General features: G+C 37.7%; 1 protein-coding gene across 3 annotated transcripts in view; it reads left to right on the top strand.

The window, feature by feature from the left end:
* Positions 1 to 18160, top strand: part of THSD1 (thrombospondin type 1 domain containing 1) — a 56840-nt gene that overhangs the window by 19335 nt on the left and 19345 nt on the right. The gene's annotated exons all lie outside the window — the stretch shown is intronic.

Genomic DNA, 18160 nt, shown 5'->3' with positions numbered 1-18160 from the left:
CCAGTACAGTTATTTTTCTAGAATATTCACTTGTTTCAACTGGCCAATTTAAATTTGCCTGAAAACTTGACTACTATTTTACTGTCAAATTTATTACTCTAACAATAATCTTGTTTTACCCTGTAAATATTGGTGGAAGGGTACATTTTTAATTTTTTAAGGAAACTCCACACTGTTATCCACAGTGGCTGCACCAGTCTGCATTCCCACCAGCAGTGTACCAGGGCTCCCTTTTCTCCACATCCTCACCAGCACTTGTCATTTGTTGATTTGCCGATGGTAGCCATTCTGACATAAGTGATATGATATCTCATTGTCATTTTAATTTGCATCTCTCTGATGATTAGTGACTGAGCATTTTTTCATATATCTCTTTTTTTATTTTTATATTTTTAAACATACTTTTATTGATTTCAGAGAGGAAGGGAGATGGGGAGAGAGATAGAAACATCAATGATGAAAGAATCATTGATCGGCTGCCTCCTGCACACCCCCCACTGGGGATCAAGCCCACAACCCAGTCATGTGCTCTTGGCCAAAATCGAACCTGGGACCCATCAGTCTGCATGCCAATGCTCTATCCACCAAGCCACACCAGCCAGGGCTCTCTTGGCCATCTGTATGTCCACCTTGGAAAAGTGTCTATTTAGGTCTTTTGTCCATTTTTAATTGGATTGTTTGTCTTCCTTTTGTTAAGTTGTATGAGTTCCTTATATATTTTGGAAATTAACCCCTTATCAAGATGTATCATTGCCAAATATGTTCTCCCTATAGTGGACTCCCTTGTTATTTTGTTTGATGGTTTCTTTTGCTGTGCAGAATTTTTTTATTTTGATGTAGTCCCATTTGTTTATTTTCTCCTTAGTTTCCTTTGCCCTAGGAGATATATCGGCAAACATATTGCTGTGAAAGATATCTGAGATTTTGCTGCCTATGGTTTCTTCTAAGATTTTTATGGTTTCATGACTTATATTTAAGTCTTTATTCATTTAGAGTTCATTCTTGTATATGTTGTAAGTTGGTGGTCTAGTTCCATTTTTTTGCATATATCTGTCCAGTTTTCCCAACACCATTTATTGAAGAGACTATCTTTACTCCATTATATGCTCTTGTCTCCTTTGTCAAATATTAATTGATCATAATGGCTTGGGTTGATTTCCGGAGTCTTTGTTCTGTTCCTGTGTCAGTACCAAGCTATTTTGATTACAGTGGCTTTGTAGTATAACTTGATATCTGGTATTGTGATCCCTCCCTCTTTATTCTTCTTTCTGAAGATTGCTGCAACTATCTGGGGTTTTCTTTGGTTTCATATAAATTTTTGGAATATTTGTTCTAACTCTGTGAAACATGCCATTGGTATTTTAATAGGGATTGCATTGAATCTATAATTGCTTTGGGTAGTATGGCCATTTTAATTCTACCAATCCATGAACACGGTATATTCAGCCATTTGTTTATATCTTCTTCCTCTATCTCTTTTTTAACTTCCTGTAGTTTTCCTAATACAGGTCTTTTTCCTCCTTGGTTAAGTTTATTCCAGAGTATCTTAATTTTTTTGTTGCAGTGGTAAATGTGATTTTTTAAAAGTTTTTCTTTCTGAGAGTTCATTATTCTATATAATGAAAGCCTAATATGCAAATTGTTCGACTGGGAGTTCGACTGCTCACTATGATGTGCGCTGACCACCAGGGGGCGGTGCAGAACATGGCGAGTGTCAGTGACTGCTGGCAGCGGGTGGCAGTGGAGGTGCTGCCAGCCCCAATGGGCCCCCACGAGAGCGGGACCGTGGTGGGATGGTGGAGCAGGTGAGAGGGCGGCACCAGGCCAAGGCAGAGTGCCAGGTAGGGGCGGTGGGGCTGTGGGGCTGCAAGGCTGGGGGTGTTAGCTGGGGCTGTGAGCCTGGGGACGCAAGCTGGGGCCTGATCCCCGCAGGCCACCCCGAGAGACCCCACCCATGTACGAATTCGTGTACCAGGCCTCTAGTTGGTGTATAAAAATACCATTGATTTCTGGGTGTTAATTTTGTATCCTGCTACATTGCCGTATTCATTTATTAAATCTACCATATTTTCCGGCATATAAGACGACTGGGTGTATAAGATTTTCCTGGGTTAAAAAGTCATCTTATACGCTGGAAAATACGGTAAATATCTATGCAGCTTTGAGCACAAGTCACTTCACCTCTAAGATGGAAATACCGTATTTTCCAGTGTATAAGATGACTTTTTAACCCAGGAAAATCTTATACGCCCACTTGTCTTATATGCCGGAAAATACGGTAGTAGTTTTTTGGTGGAGTCTTTAGGGTTTTCTATGTACAATATCATGTCATCTGTGAATAATGACAGTTTTACTTCCTCCTTTCCAATTTGGGTGCTTTTTTTTTTTTTTTTTCCTGTCTGATCACTGTGGCTATGACTTTGGAGAATATTTTTTCTATTGATTTTTAGAGAGAGTAGAAGAAGAGAGGGAGGGAACAAAGGAAGGAGGGAGGGAGAGAGAGAGAAAGACCTAAATATGAGAGAGCTACATTGATTGGTTGCCTCCCACATGTGCCCCGAGCAGGGCCAGGGATTGAACCTGCAACCCAAGTATGTGCCCTTGACTAGGAATCGAACCTGTGACCCTTCCATGCATGGGCTGACACTCTAACCACTGAGCCACACAGGCCATGGCAAGACTGTCTTATTTGAATAATGGCATCATTCAGGGACCCTGTTGAACTTATGGTGACTTATGTGAGCCACTGACTCTACTGAATTTCTTATTTGTTCCTTTTGAAAATGGAATAATAATGTATTTTATATGTTTGTCTCTTTGTGCAAATATGTCTTAGGACCTTAAGATACTATGTAAATAACAATGTACAGCAAATATATAATAGATGTTGCAGAAATGATTTATTATCATTTATCCTACTTAGTGTGAAAGTTTATATTTTCTCTGCAGAACTATTAACATGTGTGATTATGAGATGCTGCCCCAGATCCTGCTAGGGGAGTGTTAGTAATATATGGCACAGGCACTATAGTAACTTACAAAAATCTAAATCGACAAATTCTAAATTTTGAACACGTCTGCCTCAAAGATTTCCACCAGGGAGTGTGGGCCCTGTCTCTCAAGGTACAAAATATATTTAAGGCAAAGTTAGAATTAATAAGAAAGGGTATAAATTCATATTTACATAGTATTTGGGGGGGGGGGCTAATAAAAATAATGTATAGTTAACAGTTTCTTGATAAGTTAAATTTTTGGCCATATTGTGTCTCTGATTAGCTGGGGTTGCTTTTCCTTCATAATGACTGAACAATAGCTTTTAACCAAGAATAGGAGTAATTAGCTCTGTCATTTTGTTCTTATTTTCAGGTGCTTGCAATAACAGTATTATTTTTACTTCTTTCCAGAATCTTAAGCCACTTGTCTACCTTGTGAGTTAGTTTACCTAAAATTAGAAAATACAATTTAAAAATTTCATATGAACAGACTGTTGCATGCTTTAATACTCTATAATTCTCTGAAAATGAATGAACCAGTAAACCCTTTCACCTAGTAGAACTCCTATTCTTCCTTCGGGATTCCTTTACGATATCTGACATAGTGTTTGTGACCATCTAGCATTAAAAAAACTCACATTGATATAGTGATTGCTGTCCTAAGTGCTTTATGAATGTTAACCCATTTAATTCACATAAAACCCTATGAGTTAGGTTTATTATATTGTCAATTTTATAGGTGAAGAAATGGAGGCACAGAAAGGTTAAATAATTTGCCTAACATCAATGGTGGCTAAGTGGCTTAGACTAGCTTGAGACTTCGCTTTTCCACTATACTTACTTCCTCGTATACAGTCACCTGTTAATTCAGGTATTTAACAGTATAAAGCTCTTAAATGGAAAAATAGTTCTGACATTTTCCTCTTCGCTTTGCTGGTTCACCTTGTGCTGCTCAGCACTCTTACAGACATGGAACGCACTTTGGAGGCATTTGGCCCAGGCATACGCACAACTGATTCAATATGAGTGATTCTGCGTGGAAGGTCTGTGCATGGAAGTTCTGAGCTGCTCATTCAGGTGCCTTTGCTCCTACTGCTGCTTTTAGCTACTCATTTGTCTGTAAGCATTCTTTGTTTGGTTACCTTAGTCTCTTGAGCAAAATGTCTTGCAGATGTGAATATTTCAGAGGCTGTATTACTTCAGACAGTGTCCGGGGTGGAAACAAATCTCCCTTTCCCTGTGCCAGACAAATTTTGCTCATTTAGAATTAATATTCTCTAGAGTGGCCAGAAAGACATTTGTCCTGGCCGAACAGGTTTGTTATGTAGTGTGAACACATGTACGGAAAAAACAAAACAGCCTTTCATTTATGAAGTAAGATTTTTGGAATATTGGTAATCTTGCTTTTTATTTCTAAAACATGAACTACAGTTATCTAATGAGTTTCCATTTTGCCAAGTATTTTCCTCAAAGTTATTAGTAGAAATCTGCAGGGAATAGGTAGAGTTACTTAAGGCATTTAAAAAGTTTGCCTGATTAAATTTGTTAATTGCTTTATTTGAGTGGTTTCCTACTTCATGTTTGAGTAATTTGGTTTAGAAATAAAAAGGCATAAAACTTAGCTTAAATATTTATTTTTTTATTGTTGATTATCCTCCAAGCCATGATTTTACTTTTCAAGGGAAAAAGACAAAACATTTCAAAATGAGATTTTTGACCTTAAGATTCATGCTTTTATCAAAACTTTGTTTTTTTCCTGGTCCCCAGTAATGAAATTTTTAGTTTGACAAATGACTTTATGTATTTAAATAAGTTATATTTATGTTAAGTGTAGAAGAGTTTAAAAAGAATAAAATAAGGACTTAGCTTTTCTTATATCTACCTTTAGTGGTCTTAAATGTGAGCACAAGAGAAGGATAAACTATACATTGACTTAATTTTCAATTTAGATTTCACAGTAGTGGAATTACCAGTAGATTTTTTGAAAATAAATCACAATTCTTTAACTTGAGAGACTTTAATATCAGATTCCCGAAGCTTTGGAAATGCTGCGGGTTTAGTGTCTGAACACCTCTGAAGCTTGAGGCCAAAGCTGGCTCCTTGTTCTGCCATTTGAGGAGCTGTAGTGTGATTCGGGAGGCACAGAACCAATATCGTGTTCAGTTGAACCTCTGGATGGAACATAATTACCACACCTCAGTTTATGTTGGTCCAGGATACTGGTTTGTAATGTTCCTACTCTTGTGTAATCCAAGAGTCTTTTAATTGCTGTAAAGAACTCATATTCCATGACTCATTCCAAAGATTGCGCCACTTGGCTCACCTGAGAATGTGTCTGCCTTACACACTCTCCTTTTTTTTGTAGTGCTTTGTGTTTCTTTGACTGTATTGTGAGACTTTGCTCATAAAGGATGAAGAGAGATCTTTATGCAGAGAATGTTTTGGAGCCTATTGTTGGCATGACTAGTTCCCTAGGCCGCTGGGTCTTGGGGTTGGATGGATACTAATAGAGAAGGAGCTTAGGGTAATTTTTTATAGGGGACTATTCAATTATTCTATCTGGTAGTGATTTCATATGTGCTTGGAAGAGAAGTTTGCATTTATCAGTCAATAATAACTGTTCTGGGAGTGTTTTTTATGTATTTTGAAGCTCTGGTGTTAGGTATCTCCTCATTCACAGGTTTGTTAAAGCTCTTTGCTGAGTTCACACTTTTATGATTATGTAATGTCCTTCTTTATCACAGATAATATTCCTTGTCCTGCAATCTATTTTGTCTGATGTTAATATAGATGCTCCAGTTTTTCTATTTTTAAAATCTTTTTAAAATTAAATTTATTGGGGAGACATTGGTTAGTAAGATTATATAGGTTTCAAGTGTACAACTCTATAATGCATCATCTGTATGTTGCATTGTGTGCCCACCACCCAAAGTCAAATCATCTTCTGTTACCATATATTTGACCCACTTTACCCTTTACTATCCCCCTACTGTTCTTCCCTCAGGAAACCACCATACTGTTATCTGTGTCTATGAGTTTCCATTTTATATTCTACATAAAGTGAAATCAGATGGTTCTTATCTTTTTCTGACTGAATTATTTCACTTAGCATGATATTCTCAAGGTCCATCTATGTTGTTGCAAATGGCAGTATTTCATCTTTTTTTATGGCTGAGCAGAATTCCATTGTACATATGTACCACATCTTTTTTAAAAAATGTTTTCATTGATTTCAGAGAGAGAATAGGAGAGGGGAAATAGAGATAGAAACATCAATGATGAGAGAGAATCATCAATTGGCTGCCTACTGCAACCCCCCCTCCCCCCAACCAAGGATGGAGCCCACAACTTGGGCATGTGCCCTGTCCCGGAATCCAATTGTGACTTCCTGGTTCATGGGTCGATGCTCAACCACTGAGCAACACTGGCCAGGCTTCTTTATCAAATCATTTATCGAAGGACACTTTGGTTGTTTCCATGTCTTGGCCACTGTCAATAATTCTGCAGTGAACATAGGTGTGCATATATCCATGAGAATAAATGTTTTCAAAATTTTTGGTAGATACCCAGAAAAGGGATTGCTGGGTCATGTTGTAACTCTACTCTTATTTTTTTAAGAAACCTCCATACTGTTTTCCATAGTGGCTGTACCAGTTTACATTCCTGCCAACAATGAAGGAGAATTTCTTTTTCTCCACAAGCTCTCCAACACTTGTTATTAGTTGTCTTGTATATAATAGCCATTCTCATAGGTGGGAGGTGCTATCTCATTGTAGTTTTGATTTGCATTTCCCTAATAGCTGTGAAGTCGAGCATCTTTTCATGTATCTATTGGCCATTTGTATGTCTTATTGGAAGAAGTGTCTGTTGTGTACAAATACAGTTTTCTTTTGATTAATGTTCACAAGGTATAATTTCTTCCATCCTTTTACTTTTAAGCTATTTATATATTTATATTTAAAGTTTCTTTTAAATAAAATATAGTTGGGTCATACTTTTTTAACCCAATCTCAAAATCTCTTTTAACTGATATATTTTTATTATTTACATTTAGTGTAATCATTAAGTAGTTAGATTAAGATCTATCATCTTGCCAGTCTTATATTTATTTGATGATTTTTTTTGTTTTTAAATTTTTTTTTCTGTATCCTTTTGGATTAATTGAATTTTTAAAATGATTTACTTAAACTGCACTATTGTTTTGTTTATAATTGCTTATACCTTAAAATGCTTTTTAGTGATTGTCTTAGAGTTTACAGTATACATCAAATTACTCTCAGTCTGCCTTCAGATAATTTTATTTTGCTTCACATGTAGTATACACTCCCACTAATTCTTCCCATTCTTTTTTTGATTGTTGTCATACACTTTATATAGGCTATAAACACATAATGCATTATTACTATTTTGCTTTAGACTATCAATTATATTTAAAGTATTTAAAAATGAAAAAATGAATTTTATCTTTATAAATGCCATTTCCAGTACACTCTTATTTTTTTTATATAGATGAAAGTTTTTGTCTGGTATCATATTCCTTCTATCTGAAGGATTTTCTTTCTTCTCCTTTTTCTTTCTATCTTTTTTTTTTTTTTTTTGGCTTTTTAATTTATTTTTGACAGTTAAACAGAGCTTAAATCATCATTCCAGTTTAAAGTTAATGATTGCCTTGTATACCATAGATAGATTATTAATTCCAAAAATATTGAGTACATTAGAAAAAGATAATAGTGGAAAATACTAGAAGAAAGGGGAGTAATAGCTGTGAGGGAAATCTTTTATTTCTAAAACTAGGGAGGAAGATCACAGTAGACAGCTAAATTACACAAAACTCCAAGTGGGTATTCAAGCATCTAAAAAGAGGATATTTAATAGCAAAAGTATAAAATTGCTCTTCTAACGCTTTTAGTAATTTGAAGAGTCAAATATTCATTATATCAAACTATATTTTTTAAAATTTTGTATTTGTTTCAGGTATACAGTATAATGGTCAGATAATTATATAATTCAATAAGTGATCCTCCTGATAATTCTAGTACTCACCTAGCTGGCATCATACATAGTTATTACAATATTATTGTCTATAATACTTATACTATACTGTACACCCCCATGACTATTTTATAACTTCTTACTCCCTTCACCTTTTGTATCCATCTCCCCTGCCCCTCTCTCAGTTTGTTCACTGTATCTATAAATCTGTTTCTGTTTTGTTTGTTCATTTATTTTGTTCTTTAGATTCCACATATAAGTGAAATCATAGAATATTTGTTTTTTTTTTATTTTTTTTATTTTAATGAATCTTTATTGTTCAGATTACAATTGTTTCTCCTTTTCCCCCCATATCTCCCCACTACCCAGTTCCCACCCCTTCTCTGCCCTTACCTCCCCCCCGCTGTCCTTATCCATAGGTGTATGATTTTTTGTCCAGTCTCTTCCCATACTCCCCACACAGACACCCCTTTCCCCCTGAGAATTATCAATCCACTCCCATTCTATGCCTCTGATTCTATTAAGTTCACCAGTTTATTCTGTTCCTCAGATTTTTAATTCACATGACTTTTAGATTCACTTGTTGATAGATATGTATTTGTTGTTCATAATTTTTATCTTTCTTCTTCTTTTTCCTCTTTTTAAAGAATACCTTTCAGCATTTCATATAATACTGGTTTGGTGGTGATGAACTCCTTTAGCTTTTTCTTATCTGTGAAGCTCTTTATCTGCCCTTCAATTCTGAATGATAACTTTGTTGGGTAGAGTAGTCTTGGTTGTAGGTTCCTGCTATTCATCACTTTGAATATTTCTTGCCACTCCCGTCTGGCCTGCATGGTTTCTGTTGAGAAATTAGCTGATAATCGTATGGGAGCTCCCTTGTAGGTAACGAACTGTTTTTCTCTTGCTGCTTGTAAGATTCTCTCTTTGTCTTTTGCTCTTGGCATTTTAATTATGATGTGTCTTGGTGTGGTCCTCTTTGGATTCCTTTTGTTTGGGGTTCTGTGTGCTTCCTGGACTTGTAAATCTATTTCTTTCATCAGGTGGGGGAAGTTTTCGTTCATTATTTCTTCAAATAGGTTTTCAGCATCTTGCTCTCTCTCTTCTTCTGGTACCCCCATAATTCTGATGTTGGTTCGCTTGAAGTTGTCCCAGAGGCTTCTTACACTATCTTCAACTTTCTGAATTCTCTTCTCTTCATGTTTCTCTGGAGGAGTGTCCTTGGCCTCTTTGTATTCCAAATCTTTGAGTTGATTCTTGCGATCCTCTAGTCTGCTGTTGGGTCTCTGTATAATATTTTTTATCTCAGTCAGTGTATGTTTAATTTCTAGTTGGTCCTTTTTCATATCTTCGAGGGTCTCATTGAACTTATCGGCCTTTTCCATGAAATTCTTGAAAAACCTTATAACCGTGGTTTTGAACTCTATGTCCAGTCGCTTGTTCTCCTCCATTTCTTTGGTTTGTGATCTGTTTCCTTGCCTCCTCATTTTCTCTGCTTCCCTGAATTGGTAGGGTAGCTTTGTGTACTAGGTGTCCTATTGGTTCAATGGGTCAGCCTCCCAGTTACTTGAGGTGGACACTCTTGGTGTACCCTTGTGTACTGTGTGTCCCCCAGCAGGAGCTACAGCAAGAACTAGTTTTCTCCTCCTTTGCTTGGGTGGTTTTGGAGCAGTCTGACTGGAGCTGCAGTTAATTTGGTTAAGCTGCCACAGAACAGGCCATTTATATGCAAAAGCCGCTGTGTGGAGCCTGGGCGGGTTTGTAGAATGTGTGGGGCGGGGTCTCAGGGCTGGGCGGGGTCTCAGGGCGTCACTAGCCTGGGGCGTGGCCAATGGCGATGGCTGCCGTCAGCCGTCTCTGCCTTTCCACGTTTCCAAGTCCCTGCGCCCCGCGCTCCAGCGCAGTAAAACAATGATTTCTGGACACACCTCTGCAAAAAAGTCACTCTCACTTTCCGACCCGATGGCCGAGAGTCCAGCTTCTCCCCGTAGGCGTCTGGGTCCCCTGCGTGTCCCCAGAAACTGGATTTCAGAGTGATCGGGAGCTTGTCTCCCTTTGGGTTGAAGAAAAGCTGCGCACCCAGTCGCCCGCCGCCAGCCCGATTCGCGCGCCTCCGTACCTCACTCAGCTTTTCAGCGTTTGTGCTCCTTTCTCTCCTTAGTTGTAAATCTACCACTCAGCCAGCTTTCCCATGGTTCAGAATATTTGTCTTTTTCTGTCTGACTTATTTCAGAAACTAAGCATAATATCCTCATGGTCCATCCATGTTTTCACAAGTATTATCGTTTGTGACAAAATGGTAACATTTTTTTAAATGACCAATATCCCTTTACATATATCTTCTTTATCCAATCACCTATTGATGTGTACTTTAGGGAGGTATATAACTTTTCAAATTAGTGTTTTGGATTTCTTTGGATATATTCCCAAAAGTGGAATTGCTGGGTTATAAGGTAATTCTAGTTTTAGTTTTATGAGTAACCTCCACACTGTTTTCCTTAGTGGCTGCAACCAATTTGCAATCCCACCAACAGAGAACCAGAGTTCCCTCTTCTCCACATCCTTACCAATACTTGCTGTAAGTTGGTGGTCTAGTTTCATTTTTTCCCCATGTATCTGTCCAATTTTCTCAACACTATTTATTGAAGAGACTGTCTTTAATCCATTATATGCTCTTGCCTCCTTTGTCAAATATTAATTGGCTTGGGTCAATTTCTGGGTTCTCTATTTTGTTCCATTGATCTATATGCCTGTTCTTATGCTAGTACCAGGCAGTTTTGAGCACAGTGGCTTTGTAGTATAGCTTGATATCTGGTATTGTGATCCCTCCAACTTTGTTCTTCTTTCTCAAGATTGCTGCGACTATTCGGGGTCTTTTTTGGTTCCATATGCTACCAATTTTTGGTTCAGTTCTGAGTTCGTTGTCTTGTGAAATTGAAGAATGAGTTCACAGACAAAGAGGTAAGTGAAAGCAAAGTTTGTTGAGAGATAGCAGGGAGGAACCCAAATGGGTTGCTGTGGGAGCTCTCTGTCTAGGGGCAGATATATGCCCTGCTGGCTTCTGATTAGTTCTTTCAAAGAAATCTGCCTTAGCAACATTCATATATTTTAAAGCTCATGTCTCCCAGTTGTGCTTCCTTCCCGCCCAGCTAGGTTGCCTTAGTATCCCGCCAGCTGGGTTCAGTTTTAGGTTACTTTGTTTTTCTCTTTGTGATTTTTCTTAGAATGACACAGTCAGCAAGCTGCATGCTGTCCATATCTGCAAGGTCCTGATATTATTGGACTTACCCATTTTTCTTCCCTTCATGTAGTCCCATCCCTGGCTATCTAGCCCTCTTCTATCTCCTCACATATAAATTTTTGAAGTGTTTGTTCTAGATCTGTGAAATATGCCATTGGTATTTTAATATGGATTGCATTGACTCTGTAGATTTGTTGGATAGTATGGACATTTTAATGATGTTCACTCTACCAATCCATGAACACAGTATATTCATCCATTTGTTTATATCTTCCCCTCTCTCTCTTTTTCAATATCCTATAATTTTCTAAGTACAGGTCTTTTACTTCCTTGGTTAAGTTTATTCTTAATTTATCTTATTTTTTTTGTTGTTGCAATGGTAAATGGGATTGTTTTATTCGTTTCTCTTTCTGAGAGTTCATTATTGGTGTATAAAAATGCCTTCGATTTCTGGGTATTAAATTTGTATCCTGCTATGTTGCAAAATTCATTTATTAAATCTAGTAGTTTTTTTTGGTGGAGTTTTTAGGGTTTTCTATGTACAATATTATGTCACCGGCAAATAATGACAGTTTTACTACCTCCTTTCCAATTTGGATGCCTTTTATTTCTTCTTCTTGTCTGATCGCTGTGGCTAGGACTTATAGTACTATGTTGAATAAGAGTGGTGAAAGTGAACATCCTTGTCTTGTTCCTGTTTTTAGGGGTAATAGTTTTAGTTTTTCCCCCATCAAGTATGATATCCGCTGTAGGTTTGTCATATATGGCCTTTATTATGTTGAGATCACTCTATTCCCACTTTGCTGAGAGTTTTTTGTTTTGTTTTGTTTTTTAAATAAAAAATAGGGTTTGGATTTTGTTGAATGCTTTTTCTGCATCAATTGATATGATCATGTGATTTTTGTCTTCCAATTTGTTTATGTGATGTATCACATTTATTGATTTGTGAATATAGTACCAGCCTTGCATCCCTCAAATAAATCCCACTGGATCATGGTGTCTGATCTTTTTAATGTATTGCTAGATTCAATTTGCTAATATTCTGTTGAGGATTTTAGCATCTATGTTCATCAGGGATATTGGCCTGTAATTCTCTTTCATTGTATTGTCTTTATCTGGGTCATGTTTTCTCCTCCGTTCAGCTACCCCATGTCTTTTGATTGGAGCAGTTAAGCCATTTACATTTAAAGTTATTATTGATAGTTACTTATTTGTTGCCATTCTTATTCTTTATGCCTGTGTTCTTCTTTTTCTCTCCATTTCTTCTTCTTATAACAGTCCCTTTAGCATTTTTTGCATGCTGGTTTGGTGGTAATATACTCTTTTAGCCTTTTTTGTCTGTGAATCTCTTTAGTTCACCTTCGATTTTGAATGATAGCCTTGCTGGATAGAGTAGTCTTGAGTTCAGTCCCTTGGTTTTCATTACTTTGTATACTTCATGCCATTCCCTTCTGGCCTGATGTATTTCTGTTGAGAAATCCACTGACAGTCTTATGGGAGCACCTTACTAGGTAACTTCCTTTCTCTCTCTTGCAGCCTTTAACCCTTTGCACTCGCTTGCTTTTTTCTCGATTCCTTTATTCTAATGTTAACTGTGTCAAGTCACACTCGACATCCGAGTGCAAAAGGTTAAGATTCTTTATTTTTCTTTAATGTTTGTCATTTTAATTATTATGTGCCTGGGTGTGGGTCTTTTGTGGTTCATTCTGATTGTGACTCTGTGTTCCCTGAACTTGAGTAACTCATTCACAAGGTTAGGGAAACTTTCTCTCCTTATTTCTTCAAACAGGTTCTCTATTCTTTTTTGAGATTCTTCTACTTCTGGTACCCCTATGATTTGAATTTTGTTATATTTCATGTTCTCCCAAAGCTACCTGAAACTCTCTTCCTCCTTTTTAATTTTTTTTCCCATTTGCTGCTCTGAATGGGTGTGTGTGTTCCCCCCGCCCCCCCCCATCTTGTCTTCCAATTCGCTGATTTGGTCCTCAGCTTCTTCTAGTTTACTGTTGGATCCTTCTAGAGTGTTCTTTATTTCAGCAATGGCATTTTTTCATTTACAATTGATTCTTATTATTTCACCGTCTCTTTTCATGTTGGTGTAGTTCTCAGTAAGTCCCTCTAATTCTTATTTAGTTGCTTATGGTTGTCACTGAATTGTTTGAGCACCCTTATCACCATTACTTTGAATTCTTTATCTGAGAAATAGCTTGCCTCCATTTCATGTAGTTCTTTTTTTTTTTTTTTTTTTTTTTTAGCAATTCCTCATTTTTTTCATTTGGAGGTTGTTTCTCATCTCCCCAGTTTTGCTGTCCCTTTGTATTCATTTTTATATATGAGATCACACTGCTATGCCTCCCAGACTTTGTGGGGGTCATCTTATGTAGTAGTTTTTTTATGGGACCCAGTGGTGCAGTCTCTTAGATCACCTGAGCTGGGTGCTCTAGGAAAGCCCCTTGCTTGAGTTATTTAGTTTCTCCTGTTATAGTTGAGTCTTGAATGTCATTGTCCCATTTATGGATGGAATCACCTCTCAGGCTGTCTGACTATATGGCTCATCCCTGACCATGTCATGGAAGCTATTGTGGAGGTACTGACAGAACAGAACAAAATACAACACCACAAAATGCGAAATAAAAGAAACAACACACACACACACAAGATCCCTACAGCAACCATTGGAGAAGAGAATTAGGAAAGAGAAAAGAGAGCAAAGATGATAGAAGAAAAGAAAAAAAATCTGAGGAGAAAGACAACAAAACACAAATAAAACAAAACAAAAAAAAGGGTGGGTAGAGAAAAGGTGCAGAGCTGAAATAAAGAAAATAAGAGTAAAGAATTAGGGGAATAGGGGAAAGATAACAGTTTAAAATAAAGGAGGAAGAAAAGAAAAGAAAAAAAAATGGAAAAGGAAAATTGATAAGAAAGCAGATAGACCCAAAATAAGAAAAGGAAAAAAAGATGAGAAAGCAGGAGAAAAGGAAAAGAGAGGAAAAAAGAAAAGACTGAGTAGGAAAAGGGAAGAGGAAAATTAGAGCTATGAACGAAACAATAGATAAAGTCTCCAGGTGTTTTCTGTCCTTTGATATAAATCTCCTCAGCTGGACCTCAGTTGGTAATTCCAGGTATTCATTCCTCATTCAATTTTATTTCCAGTCTGGCCATGGGAGGAGTTGCAAGAAAGGTCTGCCTATTTGGCCGCCATTTTCTCCTCCTCCTTGGCATATGGTATCCTCTCTAATAAAATGGTAATATACAAATTAACCATCACTCTGCTACACAAGCCACACCCACCAGCCAAGCCACGCCCACCAGCCAATCAGGGCGAGTATGCAAATTAACCCCATCCAAGATGGCTACAGCCACAGAGAGCAAGGTTTCCCAGGTAACAGAGCAAGCCAAGCTTTCCATAGCCGTTGCAGGCCTAAGCCTCCACTCAAGCTACAAAGTTTCAATTATAGAAGGTAAACAAATTCAAACAAATGGTGGCAGAATGGAGCTTGAGAGAGCAGGCCAGGGTTGCCGGCGGCAACAGGGGAAGCAAAGCTTTCCGGACACCCTGGCCAGGCTCACCCGCTTAAGGCTACAAAGTTTCAATTGTAGAAGGTGAATTAACTACTACAGAAATGGCTGCCACCCCGGAGGGAGCAGCAGGCTTGGCTCCGCTCCAGGCTACAAAGTTTCAGTTGTAGAAGGAAAATAAATTCCAGATACCAGGGCCTCTGCTTGGGTTGCCAGGGGGCGTGGCCAGCCTGCAAACCACCACAGGCCCCTTGCTCAGGCTGCCCCACGCCCCAAGGGAACCCCACCCTGATCCGGGACACCCTTCAGGGAAAACCAGATGGCCCCCACCCGTGCACCAGGCCTCTATCCTATCTAATAAAAGAGTAATATGCAGATTGATCATCACTGCAACACACAATATAGCTGCCCCCATGTGGTCAAAGATCCTGCCCCCATGTGGACACAAGATGGCCACCACAAGATGGCCAGCAGGAGAGGGCAGTTGGGAGGCACCTGGCCTGCAAGGGAGGGCAGTTGAGAGGGACCAGGCCTGCAAGGAAGGGCAGTTGGAGATGATCAACCCTGCAGGAGAGGGCAGTTAGGGGTGACCAGGCTGGCAGAGGAGGGAAGTTGGGGGCAAACAGGCTGGCAGGGGAGCAGTTAAGCATCAACCAGGCTGGCAGCGGAGTGGGTTAAGGGGTGATCAGGCTGGCAGGCAGAAGCTGTTAGGGGCAATCAGGAAGGCAGGCAGGCAAGCAGTTTGGAGCCAGCAGTCCTGGATCGGGCCTAAACGGGCAGTCAGACATCCCTCCAGGAGTCCCAGATTGGAGAGGGTACAGGCTGGGCTGAGGGACAACCCCCGCCGTGCACGAATTTCGTGCACCGGGCTTCTAGTTTTTTAAATATTTTGCTAAATTTGAGTTGCTAATGTTTTGTTGTGGGTTTTTGCAACTGTGTTTATAGGGGAAATTTGTCTATAATTTTCTTTTCCTGAAATGTATTTGTCTTGTCTTGGAATTCAAGTCATACTGGCCTTGTAAAATGAGCTTGGGAGCCTTCTCTCCTCTTGAATTTTTTGGAACAGTTTGCAAAGGATAGGGGTTACTTCTTTTTTGAATGTTTGGTAAAATTCATCTATGAAGCCATTGGATCCAGGACTTTTGTTTTTGGGGGAATTTTTTATTGCAGATTTTATTTTATTGATAGTAATCAGTATGTTCAGATTTTCTGTTTCTTTTTGACTCAGTCAAAAGAAGATTGTGTGTTTCTAGGAATGTACCCATTTCTTCCAATTTGTTGGCATATTGTTTGTAGCATTTTCTTATAATTCTTTGTATTTCTATTATGTCAGTTGTCACTTCTCCTCTTTCATTTCTGATTTTATTTATTTGGGTCATCTTTCCTTTTTATTGATGAGTCTAGTTAAAGTTTTATCAATTTTGTTTATTTTTTCAAAGAACCAGCTCTTGGTTTCATTGATCTTTTGTATTTTTTAGACTGTTTTTAAAAATTTCTGTTCTGTTATAATTTTTCCTTCTACTCATGTTGGACTTTGCTTTTTTTTCTTTTATTTATTTGAGACTTTTATTGTTTCTTAAGATAAGCCTGTATTTCTATGAATTTCCCTCTTAGGACTGCTTTCACTGTGTCCCATATATATTTTGGTTGTTTTCATTTTCATTTGTCTCAAGGTATATTTTGATTTCTTCCTTGATCTCATTGTTAATCCAGTCTATGTTTAGTAACATATAATTTAGCCTTCATGTGTTTGTGTTTTTCAGTTTTCTTCTTGAAATTGATTTCTAGTTTCATACCATTATGGTTGGAGAATATGCTTGACACAATTTCAGCCTTTTAAAATTTATTGAGAGCTGGTTTTTGGCTTAACGTGTTTATCCTGGAAAATATTCCATGTGCACTTGAAAATAATGTATATTCTGCTGGGCTGGGGTGGAGTGCTCCAAAGATATTAAGTAAATCAATTTGGTCTAATGTGTCATTTAAGGTCACTGTTTTCTTGTTGATTTTCTGTCTTGCAGATCTATCCATTGATGGCAATGGGGGTATTAAAGTTCTCTACTATGACTGTATTGGTGTCAATCTCTCCCTTTAAATCCATCAATATTTGCTTTATATATTCAGATGCTCCTGTGTTGGGTGCATAAATGTTTACAAAGGTTATATACCCAGGACCATTCAGTCCTCAGGCTGACGCTCTATCCACTGAGCCAAACCAGCTAGGGCAGCATTGCCATTTTAATTATGATGTGTCTTGTATGGGTCTCTGGGTTCATCTTGGTTGATACTGTCTGTGCCTCCTGGACTTGTATGTTTATTTCCTTCGCCAGGTTAGGAAAATTTTCAGTCATTATTTATTCAAACAGGTTCTCAATCCCTCGTTGTCTTCTCCTATAATTCCCCTATAATGTGAATGTTGTTACGCTTGAGGTTGTCCCAGAGGTTCCTTAATCTCTCCTTTAAAAAAAAAAAATATATATATATATATATATATATATGGGTGTTCTGAATGGGTGTTTTTTGCTACCTTGTCTTCTAGATAGCTGATTTGATCCTGTGCTTCATCTATTCTGCTGTTGATTCCTTCTAGTGTATTCTTAATTTTATTTATTGTGTTCTTCATTTGACTTTTTAAAATGGTTTTTATGTTTTTATGCTTATTATTTCTTTGTTGCAGTTCTAAGTTTCTTGAGCATCCTTATAACCAGTGTTTCTTTTCCCATGTATCTTTTTTTTTCAATTATAGTTAGTTAGCATTCAATCTTACTTTTGTATTTTCAGATGTAGAGCATAATGGTTAGACAATTATATACTTTACAAAGTGTTCCCCCTGGTATTTCCAGTACCCATCTGGCTTCATACGTAGTTATTAACAATTTTATTGACTATATTCCCTATGTTGTACTTTACATACTCATAAGTATTTTGTAACTACCAGTTTGTATTTAATCTCGTCACCTTTTTTAGCCAATCCCCTGAAACTCCTCCCCATGACAACTGTTACTGGTTGTTGTTTTTTCAGTTTGTCCATTTATTTGATTAGATTCTACATATGAGTGAAATCATATGGTATTTGTCTTTCTATGACTGATTGATTTCACTTAGCATAATACCATCTAGGTCCATCTATGCTGAAATCTGGTAAGATCTCAATCTTTTTTATGGCTGAATAATATTCCATTGATATATGTACCACTTCTTTATCCAATCATCTATTGATGGGCACCTGTTTGCTTCCATATTTTGGCTATTGTAAATAATGCTGCAATGAACTTCAAGGTGTATATATTCTTTCCATGATTTTTGAGTTTAACTAGTGTTTTGATTTCTGTATTTGGTAGCTTTCTTGCCTTCATTTCATTTAGTTCTTTCTGGATATTTCTCCTGTTTTCTCATTTGGGACATGTTTGTTTTT

This window comes from Eptesicus fuscus, chromosome 8 (genome assembly GCF_027574615.1).
Source record: "Eptesicus fuscus isolate TK198812 chromosome 8, DD_ASM_mEF_20220401, whole genome shotgun sequence".
In the NCBI taxonomy this organism is placed as follows: Eukaryota; Metazoa; Chordata; class Mammalia; order Chiroptera; family Vespertilionidae; genus Eptesicus; species Eptesicus fuscus.
This window is presented reverse-complemented; position numbering and strand designations above follow the sequence as displayed.